The sequence below is a fragment of the Pseudophryne corroboree genome, chromosome 5 (genome assembly GCF_028390025.1).
Source record: "Pseudophryne corroboree isolate aPseCor3 chromosome 5, aPseCor3.hap2, whole genome shotgun sequence".
Taxonomy (NCBI): Eukaryota; Metazoa; Chordata; class Amphibia; order Anura; family Myobatrachidae; genus Pseudophryne; species Pseudophryne corroboree.
In genome coordinates this window covers 404,529,974-404,550,410 of record NC_086448.1, presented here as the reverse complement: position 1 = coordinate 404,550,410, position 20,437 = coordinate 404,529,974, and the positions used below count along the sequence as shown (strand labels likewise).

The following is a 20,437-nucleotide window of genomic DNA, read 5'->3' as shown; positions in this document are numbered from 1 at the left end:
GTGAAATATGTCTGACACTAGGAGCTGTATCCAAATTCTAGAAGATATGAGAAGAGGTACTCCATATGATACAATCATGAATACACATATTAAGAACTTTATAAGCTAAGAACTCTTTATTCCTTTATCATCCATCTAGGAGATGCTATTACTTCTGGGTTATGTGTGGTGAACAGACTAACACAGCTAGGTCGCACTTGGGAAGTTGTAAACTGGTGCTTCCCTGGAGCGACCTGGCTTGAAACCCATTTCAGACATGCGGCCTGACCTGGCATATTTCTGGGTTGGTGATGTCACCACTAACGATATAGGCTGTGCTTGGAGATGATCATCTCCAAGAGCCGCCTCCTACTATGCAGAAAATGGGTGCTGGGTTGCCTTGACCTGGCTACCCATTCACACTGCACACATGCCAGTCTCATATTTCTGCTTGGGACATTTCCGCGAGACATTCCCTATGGCTGAAGAAATGGAATGCAGACATAGTCCAGATATGCTTTAAAAGCATTGCCGTTTGAAGGAGATTATTTGTTTGGCCCAGAACTGATAAAAACTTATTTCCCAGGTCATGGAAGGTAATAGTTTTTATCTACCTGCATTAATGTTTAAACCAAAAACTCCTAGGTTTAGTTCCCTTTGATGGTTTCCCGGAGTATGGCCAGGGGTCCCCAATGGGGTGCCTTAAGAGGGCATGGAGGCCCCACCAACAGTCGTCCTACTGCCAAGATTACAGTGCAATCTACATGACAGTCACAGAACTGGGACCCGACCTGTGCTAGGAGCCCGCATACTCAGGTTCTGGGAAACATGGATACAATCCAGGCTGTATCATTGGTTTAGTGGTCTGGTAAACAGGGGTTAGATGTCAGACCTTGAGGGTCCGGTTCCAGAAAATTTATTTTTTCACACCTCTCAATAGAAAGATGGTCATCACACAGGCAATCTCTGCTCTTCAAATGCTGGAGTAAATAATTCCGGTTCTGCTGCTATAGCAAGGACAGGGGGTATTACTCTAGTCTTTTCTTAGCTGACAAACTAGATGGGTCGTTTTGGCCTTTTCTAAATCTCAAGTGGTTCTATCTTTCCCTCCATTTGGGAAGATAGAAAATTGAGTTGGTAAGGACAGTCAATTGGTTAACGGAAGAAGGGGAATTTGTGGCCTCCATAGATAACAAGGATGCCTATCTCCATATTCCTATATGGAGAAGTCATCAATATCTGCTATGGTGTGCAGTGGGACCCAACATTTTCAGTTCTAAGCTATGCCATTCAAGTTGTCCACAGCTCCCAGGATCCAGATATTCGGCTGGATCGTTTATTTTTTGGGTCTGCTCTTTAACACCCAGTTGTTAGAGTGTTTCTTCCGTAGGCAAGGATTCTGGATCTGCAATCCATAATAAGAAACATTTACAGTTCACTAATTTCTCAGTCCTCGGAGCTATGCAGTTAATGGGGAAAATGATGGCTTCCTTCGATACTGTGCCTTTTATCCAGTTTATGTTCTCGTCCACTGCAAAAACCTGTTGCTTCATAAATGAATAAAGTCAGACTCTCGATTGATAAAGAAAATGTTCAGATTATCACTGCAGACCCGTCAGTCTTTCTGGTGGTGGTTGCAGGATTTAAATCTGAACAAGGGTTGCCAGATAGCAGTAAGGGATTGGATCATTGGCATCACATATGCCAGCCTTACAGACTGTGGGGCAGTGGTTTTGGACATAAACCTACAGGAGTTTTAGTCCATCCAGGAAACATCTCTTCCCATCAGTGTACTGGTATTGAGGGCAATTCGGTTGGCATTGTTTCAAGCTCAATCCCTTTTTAAAGAGCCTACCAGTGAGCATCCAATCGGTAGCTTATATAAACAAGCAGGGTGGCACTCTCAGCTGGTGAGCAATGAGGGAGGCTTTTCACATCCTTCATTGTGCAGAAAAGTTGCCAGAGACTGGATCCAGGAGAATGGTAGCCACGTCAGGAGGTGTTACAGAAATAGTATCCAGGTGGGTATCTCTGGATGTAGATCTGATGGCCTACCATCTCTAAGCTTCCTGGGATTCACAGGCATTCCTGGTGGATGCCATGACAGCACCCTTGGTATTCCAGTTAGGGTACATTTTCTCCTTTGGTAATAATACCAAAGGTTACTCCAAAGGATTTGATCAGTGGCATGACCAATCATTCTGGAGACATCAGACTAGCCGCACCGTCATTGGTATTCAATTTTTTAAAACCTGTTGGCTGGTGTTCCGTATGGTCTGCCTCTGCGCCCAGATCTGTTGACTCAGGGTCCCGTCACCCTGAGTTGCCTTGCTTGGCTTTGGCGGCATGATTCTTGAATCCAGTATCTTGAGAACCAGGGGGTTTTCACAATCTGTTGTAAAAACCATAATACAGGTTCATAAGCCTGTAATTTTCTGAGTTTGTCATTGGATATGGAAGATTACTTTTCCTAGTGTGAACAGCAGAAGTTCAAACCTAAAAGTTTCCACGTGTTTTGTCTCCTACCCTTTCTCCTGTTTTTGGGTAAGGGTCTCAGATTATCTTCCCTTAAGGGACCGATTTCAGATCTGTCCAGTGTTATCCCCAAGCTTAAAATTTCAGGTGGTCCGCCTGGCAACAGATGCCCTGCTGCTTGACACTTGCAGATTCAGTCGCGATGGGAAGTTTATTGGAGTCCTGTGACACCAGGTACTCTCGCCAATTAGACCTTGTTGCAGACGAACACTGATTCCAGACAGACTGCCCGATGGGAAAATCATGGGACTGTGACATGGCCGAGCTATGCTGACGTCTGTGTCACATGACCTTCCCATCGGGCGCTCCGTCTGGAATCCGTGTCCGCCTACAACAAGGTCTAGTTTGTTGAGAATGCCGGGTGTCAGGGGATGCAGCAAGGTCAGTGTTGGCTGGCAGGGGGCGGGTGCGTGGCCAATCACAGTGCAGGGTGGAGTCATGGTGGAGGACTGCAATTTCCCCCCACCCCCCTTAATAGAAGCTAGGGCGCGCTGTTCAGGCTGGAACAGTCACCTGACTGAGCAACAGTGAACACATTAAGTGTCTCTCTGTGCTGTGTAGTATACTCTGGGAGCTGTTAAAAAGCAAACGCAAATAAAACCCGTGGTACAAGAAAGTTACGGCAGCATCTGGGAACTGCTTGGCATTCCATGGGGGCATTATCTATTCTCAGAGCTGTTTAGCATTCTGTGGTGCCAACTAGTGGGGGCATTATCTGGGAGCTGCTTAGAATTCTATGGCAGGGCAGTAATTGTATAAATTAAAGGCTGTGCATTATTTGGTCACCTAAAAAGGAATTGTGTCTGCAAACAGGCTGCAGATGACTGGGCATTTAAGAAGAGAAGGAAAATTAATATATAAAATCTTAATCTCAAATTTAAATCAATATAAGGTCAGGATTTAAACACTTTATTGTTGTGAAGACAAAAAAAGTTCTGGGGGGGTCTGTATAGCCTTTATTCAAAGAAAAATAGCCACCATTCCTGAAGTTCGGACCTTCCTGCATGGGATGCTTCACATACAGCTTCCTTATGTCTCACTGATTCCTCCTTGGGACTTGAATTTAGTTCTGAAGACTCTCCAATTGGCCTTTCTCTTACGTCCTAGAGGATGCTGGGGACTCCAAAAGGATCACTGGGTATAGACTGTATCCGCAGGAGCTTGGGCACACTAAAAAGACTTGACTGGGTGTGAACTGGCTCCTCCCTCTATGCCCCTCCCCCAGACCTCAGTTAGACTTTGTGCCCAGGAGTGACTGGACAAACACTAGGGGAGCTCTACTGAGTTTCTCTAGAAAGACTTTTGTTAGGTTTTTTATTTTCAGGGAGACCTGCTGGCTACAGGCTCCCTGCATCGTGGGACTGAGGGGAGAGAAGTCAGACCTACTTCTTCTTAGTTAAAAGCTCTGCTTCTTAGGCTACTGGACACCATTAGCTCCAGAGAGTTCGACCACTTGGTTCGCCTAGCTGCTTGTTCCCGGAGCCGCGCCGTCACCCCCCAGAAGCCAGAAGAGAGAAGCCCGGTGAGTATTAGAAGAACCGAAGACATCAGACGGCAGAAGACTTCAGTAACGGTACAGCGCAGCGCTCCATGCTCCCACACACACTTCACCAATGGCACTCATGGTGCAGGGCGCCGGGGGGGGGAGCGCCCTGGGCAGCAGTTATTGGGGTCAGAGGACTGGCAAAAAGTATATACGGTGCCCGGGCACCGTATAGAATACCCCGCCAGTATAATTTCAAATTGAGCAGGCTACAGCGTGCCGGGATGGGGCAGGGCTTAGTTGCACACTGCTCACCAGCGCCATTTTCTCTCTCTCCACAGTGCTGCAGAGACGCTGGCCCGGACCTCCAAGCTCCCTCAAGTAACATGGGGGCAAAACGGGGGGGGGCAAATAAAATTTGGTGCTTTTATCCTATTTAGACAGCGCTAGACACCTATATTATCTCTCTTAGTATATGGGCGCTGGGGTGTGAGCTGACATACTCCCTCTGTGTTTCCCTCTACAGGCTTTCCTGTGGGTCTGTCCCCTTGTTTTTTGGCCGGTGTGGGTGTGTCGGTACTACGTGTCGACATGTCTGAGGCTGAGTGTTCCTTCCCGGAGGGAGTTACTGGGGACACAGAGAGGGATTTGGGTATGACTCTGTCTGCACGGCCGACTGCTGATTGGGTGACTATGCTGAGTACACTGAATGCAAATGTGGCTTTGTCTACGAGGCTGGATAAATTTGATTCGCAGATACAAACATGGAGGAAATCCATGGAGGAGGTTTTGTCTCAGGTACAGACCACCTCAGGGTCACAAAAGCGTTCTTTTACCCAGATTGCAGATATAGATAGTGACACGGACTCTGATTCTGATGTCTATTTCAATGAGGCTTCTTTACATCCAAGGGTTGTTAGGAGTATTCAGTACATGATTGTAGCTACCAAATATGTTTTGCATATCTCTGAGGAACCTGCTATTCCAGACACAAGGGTTTGCTTGTTTAAGGGGAAAAAGCCTGAGGTGAAGTTTCCCCCCTCTCATGAAATGAACGCGCTTTGTGAAAAGGCTTGGGAGTCGCCTGACAAAAGATGGCAGATTCCCAAGAGAATTTTGATGGCGTATCCTTTCCCCTCTGACGACAGGGAAAAATGGGAGTTGTCCCCCAATGTGGACAAGGCTCTATCACAACTGTCCAAGAAGGTGGCGCTTCCGTCTCCTGACACGGCTGCTCTCAAGGATCCGGCGTATCGCAAGGTGGAGACGACATTGAAGTCCATTTTCATTAATACTGGTGCATTGTTTAGACCTGCTGTGGCGTCGGTTTGGGTGAGTAGTGCTATTGCTAAGTGGGCTGATAATTTGGCTTCTGATATGGATACCCTGATAAGGATAACATTATTTTGACTCTTGGTTATATCAAGGACGCTGCAGATTACCTAAAAGATGCGGCGAGGTATGTTGGCCTCTTGGGATCAAGAGCCAATGCCATGGCGGTCTCGGCCAGGAGGGCGCTGTGGATTCATCAATGGAATGCTGATGCCGACTCCCAAGAAGAATATGGAAGCTCTCCCTTTTAAAGGTAGTGTCTTGTTTGGTGACGGCCTTGCTGACCTGGTGTCTACCGCTACTGCGGGTAAGTCATCTTTTCTTCCTTATGTTCCCACACAACAGAAAAAGGCACCTTATCAGATGCAGTCCTTTCGGCCTAATAAATACAAACAAGGAAAGGGCTCGTCCTTCCTCGCTTCAAAGGGTAGAGGAAGGGGAAAGAATTGCCCGCCGTGTCAGGCTCCCAGGACCAAAAGTCCTCCCCTGCCTCTACCAAATCTACAGCATGACGCTGGGGCTCCCCTGCGGGAGTCCGTACCGGTGGGGGGCCATCTCCGATTCTTCAGTCAGGTCTGGTTTCAATCAGCCCTGGATCCTTGGGTCTTAGACATAGTGTCCCAAGGGTACAAACTGGAGTTTCAGGAGATGAACACAACCCCGCCAATCCCCCCCCCCCCCCAACCGCCGTTTTTTCGTGTCGGCCTTGCCAGTTTCTCTTCCCGAAAGAGAGGCGGTAAATGCTGCGATACAAAAGTTGTGTCAACAGAGGGTCGTTGTGCCGGTTCCCCCGTCCCAACGGGGGGGAAGGGTTCTTTTCGAGCCTCTTTGTTATGCCGAAGCCGGACTGCTCGGTCAGACCGATTCTGAACCTGAAATCCCTCAATCCATACTTGAAAATTTTCAAGTTCAAGATGGAGTCTCTTCGAGCTGTGATCTCCAGCCTCGAAGGGGGGGATTTTATGTCGACAGTCGACATAAAGGATGCTTAATTGCACGTCCCGATATACCCTCCTCATCAGGCCTTCTTGAGGTTTGCGGTACAGTATAGTCATTACCAATTTCAGGCATTGCAGTTTGGGCTTTCCACGGCCCGAGAGTTTTCACCAAGGTAATGGCGGAAATGATGGTTCTCCTTCGCAAGCAAGGGGTCACAATTATCCCATACTTGGACTATCTCCTGATAAAGGCGAGGTCCAATGAACGGTTGTTAAGAAATGTGGATCTCTCCCTGTCTTTTCTGCGTCATCACGGTTGGATTCTAAATTTGCCAAAGTCTCAGTTGATCCCGTCCACTCGGCTGCCCTTCCTGGGCATGATCCTAGACACATTGCTAAAGAGTGTTTCTTCCGGAGGACAAAGCTCTGGAAATCCAGACCATGGTCAGGGAGTTTCTGAGGCCGACAAGTGTGTTGATTCATTAATGCACTCGGGTGCTAGGGAAGATGGTTGCAGCATTACGAAGCCATTCCGTTTGGCAGGTTTCATGCCTGGGTGTTTCAGTGGGATCTGCTGAACAAATGGTCCGGGTCTCACCTGCACCGGAAAATAAGTCTATCTTCCAGGGCCAGGATTTCTCTCCTGTGGTGGCTGCAAGGTTCTCACCTTCTGGAGGGGCTCCAATTCGGAATCCAGAACTGGGTCCTGCTGACCACAGATGCAAGTCTCTGAGGCTGGGGCGCAGTCACGCAAGGAGGAAGTTTCCAGGGAAAGTGGTCAAGTCTGGTCTACACATAAATGTTCTCGAGTTAAGAGCCATTTACAACAGCCTCCGGCAAGCGAAGAGCCTTCTTCAGGGTCTCCCTGTCCTGATACAGTTGGACAACATAACAGCGGTAGCGTACGTAATCCGCCAAGGCGGAACAAGAAGCAGGGCGGCAATGGCGGAGGTCACAAGAATCCTTCGCTGGGCGGAACAGCACGTGAGCGCTCTGTCAGTCTTCCTCCCGAGCGTGGACAACTGGGAAGCAGTCTTCCTCAGCAGACACTATCTCCATCCGGGAGAGTGGGCTCTTCATCAAGAGGTATTTGCAGAAGTGACAAGGTGTTAGGGAATTCCTCTGATAGACATGATGGCGTCTCGCCTCAACAACAAGCTTCCGAGGTATTGTTCCAGGTCAAGGGACCCCCAAGCCAGTGCAGTGGACGCTCTGGTGACTCCGTGGGTGTTTCAGTCGGTGTATGTGTTCCCTCCGCTTCCTCTCATTCCAAAGGTGCTGAGGATCGTAAGACGAACGAGGGTTCAGGCAATACTCGTCGTTCCAGATTGGCCACGGGGGACCTGGTATCCGGATCTTCAGGAATTGCTTGTAGAAGATCCTTGGCCGCTTCCTCTAAGAGATGACTTGTTACTCCAGGGGCCCTGCGTGTTTCCGGACTTACCGCGGCTGCGTTTGACGGCGTGGAAGTTGAGCGCCAAATCCTAGCTCGGAAAGGTATTCCCGGTGAGGTCATCCCCACTCTCCTTAAAGCTAGGAAGGAGGTAACGGCAAAACATTATCACTGTATTTGGAGAAAGTATGTGTTGTGGTGTGAAACCAAAGTAGCTCCTGTGGATGAGTTTCACTTGGGTTGTTTCCTCCATTTTTTGCAGGTAGGCGTGGATGCAGGCCTGAAATTGGGTTCCGTCAAAGTGCAGATTTCGGCTTTATCTATTTTCTTTCAAAAATAATTGTCCATCCTTCCTGAGGTTCAGACTTTCGTGAAGGGAGTGCTGCATATCCATCCTCTGTTTGTGCCTCCCGTGGCGCCGTGGGATCTTGAAGTGGTGTTGCAGTTTCTTATGTCTCACTGGTTTGAACCTTTGCGTAAGGTTGAGTTAAAGTTTCTCATTTGGAAAGTGGTCATGCTTTTGGCTCTGGCGTCTGCCAGACAAGTGTCCGAGTTGGCGGCCTTGTCTCACAAGAGCCCGTATTTGACCTTTCATTCGGATAGAGGGGAATTGAGGACTCGTCAACAATTTCTACCGAAGGTGGTTTCTTCGTTTCACATAAACCAACCTATTGTGGTACCTGTGGCTACGGATGCTGTGGCGGTCCCAAAATCTCTTGATGTTGTAAGAGATTTGAAAATTTATGTCGCTAGAACTGCTCTTACTAGAAAGACAGAGGCTCTGTTTGTCCTGTATGCTTCCAACAAGATTGGAAATCCTGCTTCTAAGCAAACTATTGCACGCTGGATTTGTAATACGATTCAGCAAGCTCATTCTTCGGCTGGGCTACCATTGCCGAAGTCAGTGAAGGCCCATTCTACCAGGAAGGTGGGCTCATCTTGGGCGGCTGCCTTAGGGGTCTCGGCACTTCAACTTTGCCGAGCAGCTACGTGGTCGGGTTCAAACACTTTTATTAAGTTCTACAAGTTTGATACCTTGGCTGATGAGGACCTCATGTTTGCTCAATCGGTGCTGCAGAGTCATCCGCACTCTCCCGCCCGCTCTGGAGCTTTGGTATAGACCCCATGGTGCTTTTGCAGTCCCCAGCATCCTCTAGGACGTAAGAGAAAATAGGATTTTAATACCTACCGGTAAATCATTTTCACCTAGTCAGTAGAGGATGCTGGGCGCTCATCCCAGTGCGTACTGTTCCTTGCAGTTGTATTGATACACAACCCACGTGTAACCAAAAATAACCAGTATCCGTTATGTTCAGCTTGTTGCTGTTGTTAGTTCATACTGTTATCTGGTTTCCTGCTACTCCGGTTATACGGTATGTTTGTGGTGTGGGCTGGTATGTTTCTCGACTTTAGTTTAAACAAAATCCTTTCCTCGAAAATGTCCGTCTCTCCTGGGCACAGTTCCCTAACCGAGGTCTGGGAGAGGGGCATAGAGGGAGCAACCAGTTCACACCCAGTCAAAGTCTTTTTAGTATGGCCAAGCTCCTGCGGATCCCGTCTATACCCCATGGTTCTTTTGGAGTCCCCAGCATCCTCTACGGACTAGGAGAAAAGGATTTACCGGTAGGTATTAAAATCCTATTTTTTGAGACATTGGAATCTGTGAAATTACAATACATCACTTTAAAGGGTTTTATTTTTATTTTTTTTGCCTGGCAATTGCATCAACCATGAGTTAGCGCCACTTTTTTTGTAAATCTACGCTCCCTTATTTTTCATGAAGATAGGGTAGTTTTACGCACTTAGGGCCTAATTCAGACCTGACCGTAGCAGCAAATTTGTTGGCAGATGGGCAAAACTTTGTGCACTGCAGGGGGAGGAGCAAATATAACATGTCTAGAGAGAGTTAGATTTGGGGCAGTAATTAATGCAAAGGGGGGCCAAACCAAGTACTGAGTACATATGCACGATTTATGCTTTTCAGAGGGCCGACATTTCTGTATTTAAAATCCTTTTTTTTTTTTTTTTTTTCTTGATCTGTTACAATTTTGGATTTGGAGTTATCTTAAGCTGTAAACCACAATCTTTAAAATGTTAACAAATAAAGGCTTGAAATATCTCACTTTGCATGTAATAAGTCTATATAATATATTAGTTTAACCTTTTAAGTTGAATTACTGAAATAAATGAACTTTTGCACAATATTCTAATTTTCTGAGTTTCACCTGTAATATGTGTATAGGGCGTTAGCTCAATTCTAAGTACAGAAAGTAGGTGTGATTTGCTTAGTAAAAAATATAGTAATAGTGATAGGATACTATGACTATGACCGCTGGTGTCATATGTATACAGACCAGTTTTTAAAAATATACAGTGCATCCGTGAAAGTATTCACAGTGCTTCACTTTTTCCACAGGTACAGACTTATTCCAAATTCTATACACCATAATGACAATGTGAATTATTATTATTTTTTGTTAAAGATTTTTGCAAAGGTCTTAAAAATAAACTAAGAAATCACATGTACATTAGTATTCACAGCCTTTGCCATGAAGCTCAAAATTGAGCTCAGGTGCAACCTGTTTCCACTGATCATCCTTGAGATGCTCCTACAGCTTAATTGGAGTCCAACTGTGGTAAATTCAGTTGATTGGACATGATTTGGAAAGGCACACACCTGTCTATATAAGGTCCCACACTTGACAGTGCATGTCTGAGCACAAACCAAGCATGAAGTCAAAGGAATTGTCTGTAGACCTCCGAGACAGGATTGTCTCGAGGCACAGAAAAACATCTGCTTTGAAGGTCCCAATGAGCACAGTGGCCTCCATCATTCGTAAATAGAAGACAATTGCAACCACCAGGTCTCTTCCTAGAACTGGCCGGCCGTCTAAACTGAGCGATCGGGGGGAGAAGGGCCCTAGTCAGGGTGGTGACCAAGAACCCGATGGTCACTCTGTCAGAGCTACCGCATTCCTCTGTGTAGAGAGGAGTACATTCCAGAAGGACAGCCATCTCTGTGTCACGATCCAGGTAATTAGACATCATTATTTACCTTCCAAGTGTCTCCTGAGACTGGCCCAGCGTTCCAAAACGGGATTCCATCTGTGCTGTCTGCGTGCAGCGTGCTGTATATCATTATCTCAAGTCTCTTCTCTGTGATCCTGCAGCGCTGTCATGGCAGCCTTACAGTTTAGTTGCACTGTTTTAAAGAGTGGTGTCTCCTGCCCTCCACGGCCACCGCTGCCATTACTGCTGTTTACCACATGCAATATACAAACAGACTTTCCCTCCAAATGCAAACATGTGCGCAGCCATGTTTTTTCTCATCACATGTCATGCTGCACTCTGGACTCTGCCTAATTATCCAGCCAATGCCTTCTTCCCAGCTGGTATAAATATCTAGCTCCTGGGCTGGATAATCATCAGTGCTTTGGTTGTCTAACCTGTACACGTCTTTCCTGCGGGTGTAGTACTGGTGACCGGCGGTCTCCTGACCGCCGGTCACCTTACCAACGCCGGGATCCCGGCGGGGAGGGGCGAGCGCAGCAATCCCCTTGCGGGCTCGGTGGCGACCTAAGGTCGCCATGGGTTCTCTTCCCACTCTATGGGTGTCGTGGACACCCACGAGTGGAAATAGTCCCTGTTGGTCGGCATGCCGACCATCGGGATAGTGAGCCGTCGGGCTCACGGAGGAGGTCATGTGACTGTCGGTCAGCTGACCGGCGGTCACATGAATACCACCCCTTTCCTGCTTGTGGATTCTACTGCTTGTTTCTCCAGGTATTCCAGCTCCTGTGATTCGGCTCCACTAAGAGACCCGCACCTGTTTCCTTCCTGCGGTGCAGCCTGACTTCTGCAGTGTTCCAGCATTGCTCCTGGTTACTCTCTACGATCAGACACCTGCTTCCTGCTCACAGCGTTGGTCCTGCTTCACCTCCTCCAGCGGTGTCCTGGTATCGATTTCAACTTCTTCCTGCAGCACCGCTCTCCATACTTCACAGCTCACTTACCACGGCCTATCAGCTTTCCGCGGTGCTCCTGAGTCGCTGGTATTCTGCAAGCGGTGCTCTATAGTTTCTCATACGTCCTAGAGGGTGCTGGGGATGCTTCAAGAACTATGGGGTATAGACGGGATCTGCAGGAGACATGGGCACACTATAAGACTCTGATTGGGTGTGAACTGGCTCCTCCCTCTATGCCCCTCCCCCAGGCTCCAGTTAGATTCTCTGTCCACTGAGACTGGATGCACACTGAGGAGCTCTCCATAGTTTCTCAGGAAAAGACTTTATTAGGTTTTGTTATTTTCAGGGAGACCTGCTGGCAACAGGCTCACTGCATCGTGGGAGTGAGGGGAGAGAAGCAGACCTACTTCTCTGAGTTCAAGGGCTCTACTTCTTAGGCTACTGGACACCATTAGCTCCAGAGGGTTCGATCACTTGGTACGCCTAGCTGCTTGTTCCCGGAGCCGCGCCGTCACCCCCCCTCACAGAGCCAGAAGATTGAAGCCGGGTGAGTATGTGAAGAACAGAAGACTTCAGTGACGGCAGAAGACGTGTCTGAGGTACCGCGCAGCACGCCATGTTCCCACACAGGTCACGGCACTGCAGAGCAGGGGGAGGGGGGGGGGGGGGGACCTCAGACAGCACTGGCATAGAAATGAAGTGCCCGGGCACTAGTTAAGGGACCCCCGTCAGTATAAAGATTTTGAGCGGGACGGAAGTGCGCCATGTAGTGGGCGGGGCTTAGCCCGCACAGCTCTGTCCAGCGCCATTTTTTCTCTTCACAGAAGACTGCAGAGACGCTGGCCCTGACCTCCACACTGTCAAAGTAACAGGGTGCAAAACGGGGGGGGCTGAAAATTTGGTGATTTATTTCATATGAAAAAAGCGCTAGCAGGTCTGGGCAGTCTTATTACTGGCCTCAGTACCGGGATAGGCGCTGGGTGTGAGCTGGCAGAACTCTCTCTGTGTCTCTCTGGCAGGCTTTCGTGTGGGCCTGTCTCCTATAGCCCCAGTGTGGTTGTGTCGGTACGTGTGTGTGTGTGTGTGTGTGTGTGTGTGTCGAAATGTCTGAGGCTGAATGCTCTTCCCAGGTGGAGGCTGGAGTGGGGACAGACAATTCTGTGAGAGTGACAGTGTCTGCACCGCCAACAGATGATTGGGTGACTATGTTAAGTGTTTTAAACGCAAATGTGACTAAGTTAGCTAAGATATTTGATAAATCTGAGTCTAAGAACCAGACATGGAAGAAATCCATGGAAGATGCTTTGTCACAGGCCCAGGCTCCTTCGGGGTCACACAAACGGCCATTTTACCCAGATAGCAGATACAGATACCGACACGGACTCTGATTCCAGTGTCTACTATAGTGATGCCAGATTAAACTGGCTAAGAGTATTCAGTACATGATTGTGGTGATAAAAGATGTTTTACATATCACTAAGGACCCCGCTGTTCCTTATACTAGCGTCTGTATGTATAAAGGAAAGAAACCTGAGGTAACGTTTCCTCCCTCTCAATAGCTGAACTCACTTTTTGAAAAAGCTTGGGAAAATCCTGACAAAAGGATACATGTTCCCAAAAGAATTCCAGTGGCATATCCGTTCCCTTCTGGGGACAGGGAAAGCTGGGAGTCAATCCCGACGGTAGACAAAGCTTTATCGCGTCTATCCAAAAAGGTGGCACTTCCGTCTCCTGACACGGCAGCCCTAAAGGATCCTGCGGATCGTAAGCAGGAAAATACACTGAAATCTATTTTTCGCTACTCATTGCTGCGGCATGGGTGAGTAGCCCTATTGAACGGTGGGCAGATAACTTGTCATCTGAGGTAGATTCCCTAGACAGGGATAGTGTGCTTTTGACTCTGGGTCACATCAGGGACACTGCAGCATATTTAAAAGAAGCTGTAAGGGATATTGGCCTTTTGGGTTCAAGGGCCAATGCCATGGTGGTCTCAGCAAGGAGGGCAGAGCATTGTGGCTACATCAATGGAATGCTGATGCCGACTCTAAGAAGGCGATGGAGTCTCTTCCGTTTAAAGGTAGGGTCTTGGTTGGCGACGGCCTCACTGACCTGGTGTCTACGCCTACCGTGGGTAAGTCTTCATTTTCACAGCAGAAGAAATTGCCTCACTATCAAATGCAGTCCTTTCAGCCCAATAAATTCAAAAAAGGACGTGGGTCCTCCTTCCTTGCTGTGAGGGGGAGAGGACAGGGAAAAAGGTCACAGGCTGTGGCAAGTTCCCAGGAGCAGAAGTCCTCTCCGGCTTCTACCAAATCCACCGCATGACGCTGGGGCTCCTCTGTGTGTGTGTCCGCTCCAGTAGGGGCACGTCTCAAACTCTTCAGTCATGTCTGGGTACTCTCATACCTGGATCCTTGGATAGTAGACATGGTAACCCAAGGGTACAAGTTCGAGTTTCAAGACGTGCCCCATCACTGATTTTTCAAATCTACTTTACCAGCTTCTCTTTCAGAAAGGGAGATAGTAAGCGCTGCAATACTATAGTTGTGTCAAAATCAAGTGATTGTCACGGTACCCCCGTCTCAACAGGGGAAAGGTTTTTATTTGAGCCTATTTGTGGTCCCCAAGCCGGATGGATCAGTCAGACCGATTCTAAACCTAAAATCCCTCAATTTCTTTCTGAAGAAATTCAAGTTCAAGATTGAGTCTCTACGAGCAGTGATCTCCAGTCTGGAGGAGGGGGATTTTATGGTGTCGGTCGACATAAAAGATGCCTACTTACATGTCCCCATATATCCTCCACATCAGGCTTACCTGCGATTTGCTGTGCAGGATTGTCATTACCAATTTCAGACGTTGCCGTTTGGTCTGTCCACGGCTCCGAGGATTTTCACCAAAGTATTGGCGGAAATGTGATTCCCTGCTTGCGCAGGAGAACCATCAATTATCCCGTACTTGGACGAACTCCTCATAAAGGCGAGGTCCAAGGAGCAATTGTTGAAGAAGATTTATCTGTCACTGACGATTCTGCAACAACATGGTTGGCTCCTAAATTTGCCAAAATAACAGTAGGATCCAACGACACGGCTGTTGTTCTTGGGTATGATTCTGGATACAGAATTGCTGAGTTTTTCTTCCAGTGGAAAAAGCTCTGGAAATACAGGACATGGTAAAACAGATTCTAAAACCGGCAAAGGTGTCCGTTCTTCACTTCACTCTGTTGCTGGGGAATATGTTGGCGGCCTACGAGGCCATTCAGTATGGCAGGTTCCATGCCAGTGTGTTTCAGTGGAACCTGCTGGACCAGTGGTACGGGTCTCACCTGGACATGCACCGGAATATAATCCTATCTTCCAGGACCAGAATTTCCCTTCTGTGTTGGCTGAACAGTTCTCACCTTCTGGAGGGACGCAGGTTCAGGATTCAGGATTGGATCCTGGTGACCACGGATGCAAGCCTCCGAGGCTGGGGAGCAGTCACACAGGGAAGAAACTTTCAGGGAAAGTGGTCAAGTCAGGAAGCTTGTCTACACATAAACATCCACAACGGCATACTACAAGCAGAACATCTTCTGCGAGGTCTGCCGGTCTTGATTCAGTCAGACACAGCAGTGGCGTACACAAACCGCCAAGGCGGAACAAAGAGCAGAGCGGCGCTGGCCGAGGCCACGAAAAGTCTTCACTGGGCGGAAAGACATGCCAGCCCTCTGCTATGGGCAACATCCCATCTTAAACAGAACTCCCATCTTAGTAAATTTACCCCAAAGTCTCTCGATGTGGTCAGAGCTTTGAAGATCTATATCGCCAGAACTGCGCAGATTAGGAAAACAGGCTCTGTTTGTCCTGTGGGCTCCCAACAAGATTGGGGCTCCTGCTTCTAAGCAGACTATCGCGCACTGCATTTGTAATACGATTCAGCAGGCTCATTCTACGGCAGGATTGCTGTTACCGAAATCGGTGAAAGCCCATTCTACCAGAAAGGTGGACTCATCATGGGCGGCTGCCCGGGGAGTCTCTGCGTTACAACTTTGCTGAGCTGCTACTTGGTCGGGTTCAAACACCTTTGCGAAGTTTTACAAGTTTGATACCCTGGCTGAGGAGTACCTCTTGTTTGGTCAATCGGTGCTGCAGAGTCATCTGCACACTCCCGCCCATTCTAGAGCTTTGGTATAAACACTATGGTTCTTGAAGCATCTCCAGCATCCTCTAGGACGTATGAGAAAATAGGATTTTAATACCTACCGGTAAATCCTTTTCTCTTAGTCCGTAGAGGATGCTGGGCGCCCGTCCCGGTGCGGGCTGTATCTGCAGTTTGGTTATAGTTACACTCATGTTGCGTTGAGTTCAGTCAATCTGTGACTTTTGTTGGTCATGCCGTTGCATGCGTTGGTGTTGAATGCCATGTTGTACGGCGTGTTAGTGATGTGAGCTGGTATGTATCTCACCTTAGTTTAAAGTAATTAAATAAATACTTTTCCTCTAAATGTCCGTCTCCCTGGGCACAGTTCCTATAACTAGAGTCTGGAGGAGGGGCATAGAGGGAGGAGCCAGTTCACACCCATTCAAAGTCTTATAGTGTGCCCATGTCTCCTGCAGATCCCGTCTTTACCTCATGGTTCTTGAAGCATCCCCAGCATCCTCTACGGACTAAGAGAAAAGGATTTATCGGTAGGTATTAAAATCCTATTTTATTCAGTTCATTTCAACGTTATCAGCGGTATTCCCATATTGCTCACATCTGTGACCATTCTACCATCGTACCACAGTTTCCAGCGATGCTCACCATCAGACTCTTAACTACAGTGGTGAGTTCTGCACACCTTTCATTCATACCAGTTCCATCCGACACTCTCTGCAATTATACCAAGTACCATCTACTCCTGTGCATCTGTGTTACTCCAGCCTCTGTATACCGTCTGCTGGGCAGTACTAGTTCATACCTCTCCTCAGCGGTTAGCTGTGGCATAAGGACTTACCATCTCCAGTTCTGGCAAGGACTCTATAACATTCTGTTCTGCAAGCCACAGCACTAATTACCTCTGCGCTTCTGGGAACTGTACTGTAATTTATCACTGCACATCTACTGTGAAGTATTGCATATCCAAGGTGTCTAAAGCTGTGTGTTCAATAAAACTCGATTTTACTTTTTACAAATTTGTTGTCGTAGTCACGCCTTCGGGCAAATGGTGCTAGATCTCCTGTATGTCTAGGAACACAATACTACCTCCCTGGTTCACCGACACGCCAGCCCCTACATCTGAGGCTTCCCCAGGTCAGTCTCAGCCCTCAGTTGTGACTGTAAGCGCTGACCTAATGGATACGGCCAGAGACCAGGCCCAAGCGACTAATCCGATGCAACAACTTGCAGCTCGCTTAGAACATCAGGAGGCTGTACAAGGTCAAGTGATTTGCTGTCTCCAGGGCCTTTCCACCTGGCTGGATGGAATCCAAGCAACCCTCCGTGGTTCAGGGGCGTCCAGTGTTCCGACTATAGTACTTGTGGTGGAAACCTCACCCGCCATTCCTGTTTTCTCTAGCGTCCTAGTGGATGCTGGGGACTCCGTAAGGACCATGGGGAATAGCGGCTCCGCAGGAGACTGGGCACAGCTAAGAAAGATTTAGGACTACCTGGTGTGCACTGGCTCCTCCCACTATGACCCTCCTCCAGACTTCAGTTAGAATCCTGTGCCCGGCTGAGCTGGATGCACACTAGGGGCTCTCCTGAGCTCCTAGAGAGAGAGTATATTTTAGGTTTTTTATTTTACAGTGAGATCTGCTGGCAACAGACTCACTGCAGCGAGGGACTAAGGGGAGAAGAAGCGAACCTACCTAACTGGTGGTAGCTTGGGCTTCTTAGGCTACTGGACACCATTAGCTCCAGAGGGATCGACCGCATGGAACCGGCCATTGGTGTTCGGTCCCGGAGCCGCGCCGCCGGCCCCCTTACAGAGCCAGAAGCAAGAAGAATCCGGAAAATCGGCGGCAGAAGACATCAGTCTTCACCAAGGTAGCGCACAGCACTGCAGCTGTGCGCCATTGCTCCTCATATACACTTCACACTCCGGTCACTGAGGGTGCTGGGGGGGGGGGGGGGTGCCCTGAGGCAGCAATAAAAACACCTTGGCTGGCAAATATATCACAATATATAGCCCCAGAGGCTATATATGTGATAAATACCCCTGCCAGAATCCATAAAAAAGCGGGAGAAAAGTCAGCGAAAAAGGGACTGAGCTATCTCCCTCAGCACACTGGCGCCATTTTCTCTTCACAGTGCAGCTGGAAGACAGCTCCCCAGGCTCTACCCTGTAGTTTTCAGGCTCAAAGGGTTAAAAAGAGAAGGGGGGCACTAAATTTAGGCGCAATATTGTTTATACAAGCCGCTATTGGGGGAAAAATCACTCAGTTATAGTGTTAATCCCTGCATTATATAGCGCTCTGGTGTGTGCTGGCATACTCTCTCTCTGTCTCCCCAAAGGACTTAGTGGGGTCCTGTCCTCAGTCGGAGCATTCCCTGTGTGTGTGCTGTGTGTCGGTACGGCTGTGTCGACATGTGGGATGAGGAAGGTTACGTGGAGGTGGAGCAGAGGCCGATAAATGGGATGTCGTCCCCTGTGGGGCCGACACCAGAGTGGATGGATAGGTGGAAGGTATTAACCGACAATGTCAACTCCTTACAAGGCTGGATGACGTAAAACAGCTGTGGGACAGCCGGCTTCTCAGCCCGCGCCTGCCCAGGCGTCTCAAAGGCCATCAGGGGCTCAAAAAAGCGCCCGTTACCTCAGATGGCAGACACAGATGTCGACACGGAGTCTGACTCCAGTGTCGACGAGGTTGAGACATATACACAATCCACTAGGAACATCCGTTACATGATCTCGGCAATGAAAAATGTGTTACGCATTTCTGACATGAACCCAAGTACCACATAAAAGGGGTTTTATTTTTGGGGAGAAAAAGCAGCCAGTGTTTTGTTCCCCCATCAGATGAATGAATGAAGTGTGTAAAGTAGCGTGGGTTCCCCCAATAAGAAACTGGTAATTTCTAAAAAGTTACTGATGGCGTACCCTTTCCCGCCAGAGGATAGGTCACGTTGGGAGATATCCCTTAGGGTGGATAAGGCGCTCACACGTTTGTCAAAAAAGGTGGCACTGCCGTCTTAGGATACGTCCACCTTGAAGGAGCCTGCTGATAAAAAACAGGAGGCTATCCTGAAGTCTGTATATACACACTCAGGTTATATACTGAGACCTGCAATTGCCTCAGCATAAATAGTGCTGCTGCAGCGTGGTCTGATACCCTGTCAGATAATATTAATACTCTAAGACAGGGATAATAGTTTGCTAACATAGAGCATATTAAAGACGTCGTCTTATATATAAAGGATGCACAGAGGGATATTTGCCGGCTGGCATCCAGAATAAATGCAATGTCCATTCTGCCAGGAGGGTATTGGAAACCCGGCAGTGGACAGGTGATGCTGCCTATAAAAGGCACATGGAGATTCTGCCTTATAAGGGTGAGGAATTGTTTGGGGATGGTCTCTGGGACCTCGTATCCACAGCAACAGCTGGGAAGAAAAACATTTTACCTCAGGTTTCCTCACAGCCTAAGAAAGCACCGTATTTTCAGGTACAGTACTTTCGGCTTCAGAAAAGCAAGCGGGTCAAAGGCGCTTCCTTTCTGCACAGAGACAAGGGAAGAAGGAAAAAGCTGCACCAGCAGCCAGTTCCCAGGATCAAAAATCTTCCCCCGCTTCCTCTGAGTCCACCGCTTGACGTTGGGGCTCCACAGGTGGAGACAGGTGCGGTAGGGGCGCGTCTCGGGAACTTCAGGGACCAGTGGGTTGCCCACAGGTGGATCCCTAGGTTCTGCAAATAGTATCACAGGGATACAGGCTGGAGTTCGAGGTGACTCCCCCGCGCCGTTACCTCACCTCAGCCTTGCCTGCTGCCCTCGGAGAAAGGTAGTACTGGTGGCAATTCACAAGCTGCACTTCCAGCAGGTGAAATCAAGGTACCCCTCCTTCAAGGCCGGGGTTACTATTCCAAATTGTTGTGGTACCGAAACCAGACGGTTCGGTGAGACCCATTCTAAAATTGAAAGCCTTGAACACTTATATACGAAATTTCAAGTTCGAAATGGAATCGCTCAGGGCGATTATTGCAAGCCTGGAGAATTTCATGGTATCACTGGACATCAAGGATGCTTACCTGCATGTCCCTATTTACCCTCTTCACCAGGAGTACCTCAAAATTGTGGTACAGGATTGTCATTACCAATTCCAGACGTTGCCGTTGGTCTGTCCCCGGCACCGAGGTATTTACCAAGGTAATGGCCGAAATAATTATCCCGTACTTGGACGATCTCCTTATAAAGGCGAGGTCCAGGGAGCAGTTGTTCGGCGGAGTAGCACTATCTCGGGAAGTGCTACAACAGCACGGCTGGATTCTGAATATCCAAAGTCGCAGCTGGTTCCTACGACGCGTCTACTGTTCCTGAGTATGGTTCTGGACACAGAACAGGATAAAAAGGGTTTCTCCCGGAGGAGAAGTCCAAGGAGTTGTCGTCTCTAGACAGAGACCTCCTAATACGTATACAGGTGTCGGTGCATCAATGCACGCGAGCCCTGGGAAGGATGGTAGCTTCTTACGAAGAAATTCCATTCGCCAGGTCCCATACAAGGATTTTCCAGTGGGATCTGTTGGACATGTGGTCCGGGTCGCATCTTCAGATGCATCGGCGGATAACCCTGTCTCCAAGGGCCAGGGTGTCGCTGTGGTGGTGGCTGCAGAGTGCTCATCTTCTAGGGGGCC

General features: G+C 48.4%; 1 protein-coding gene across 2 annotated transcripts in view; it reads left to right on the top strand.

The window, feature by feature from the left end:
• ZNF830 (zinc finger protein 830) overlaps nt 1-20,437 on the top strand; it is a 545,853-nt gene that overhangs the window by 41,016 nt on the left and 484,400 nt on the right. The window lies entirely within an intron of this gene.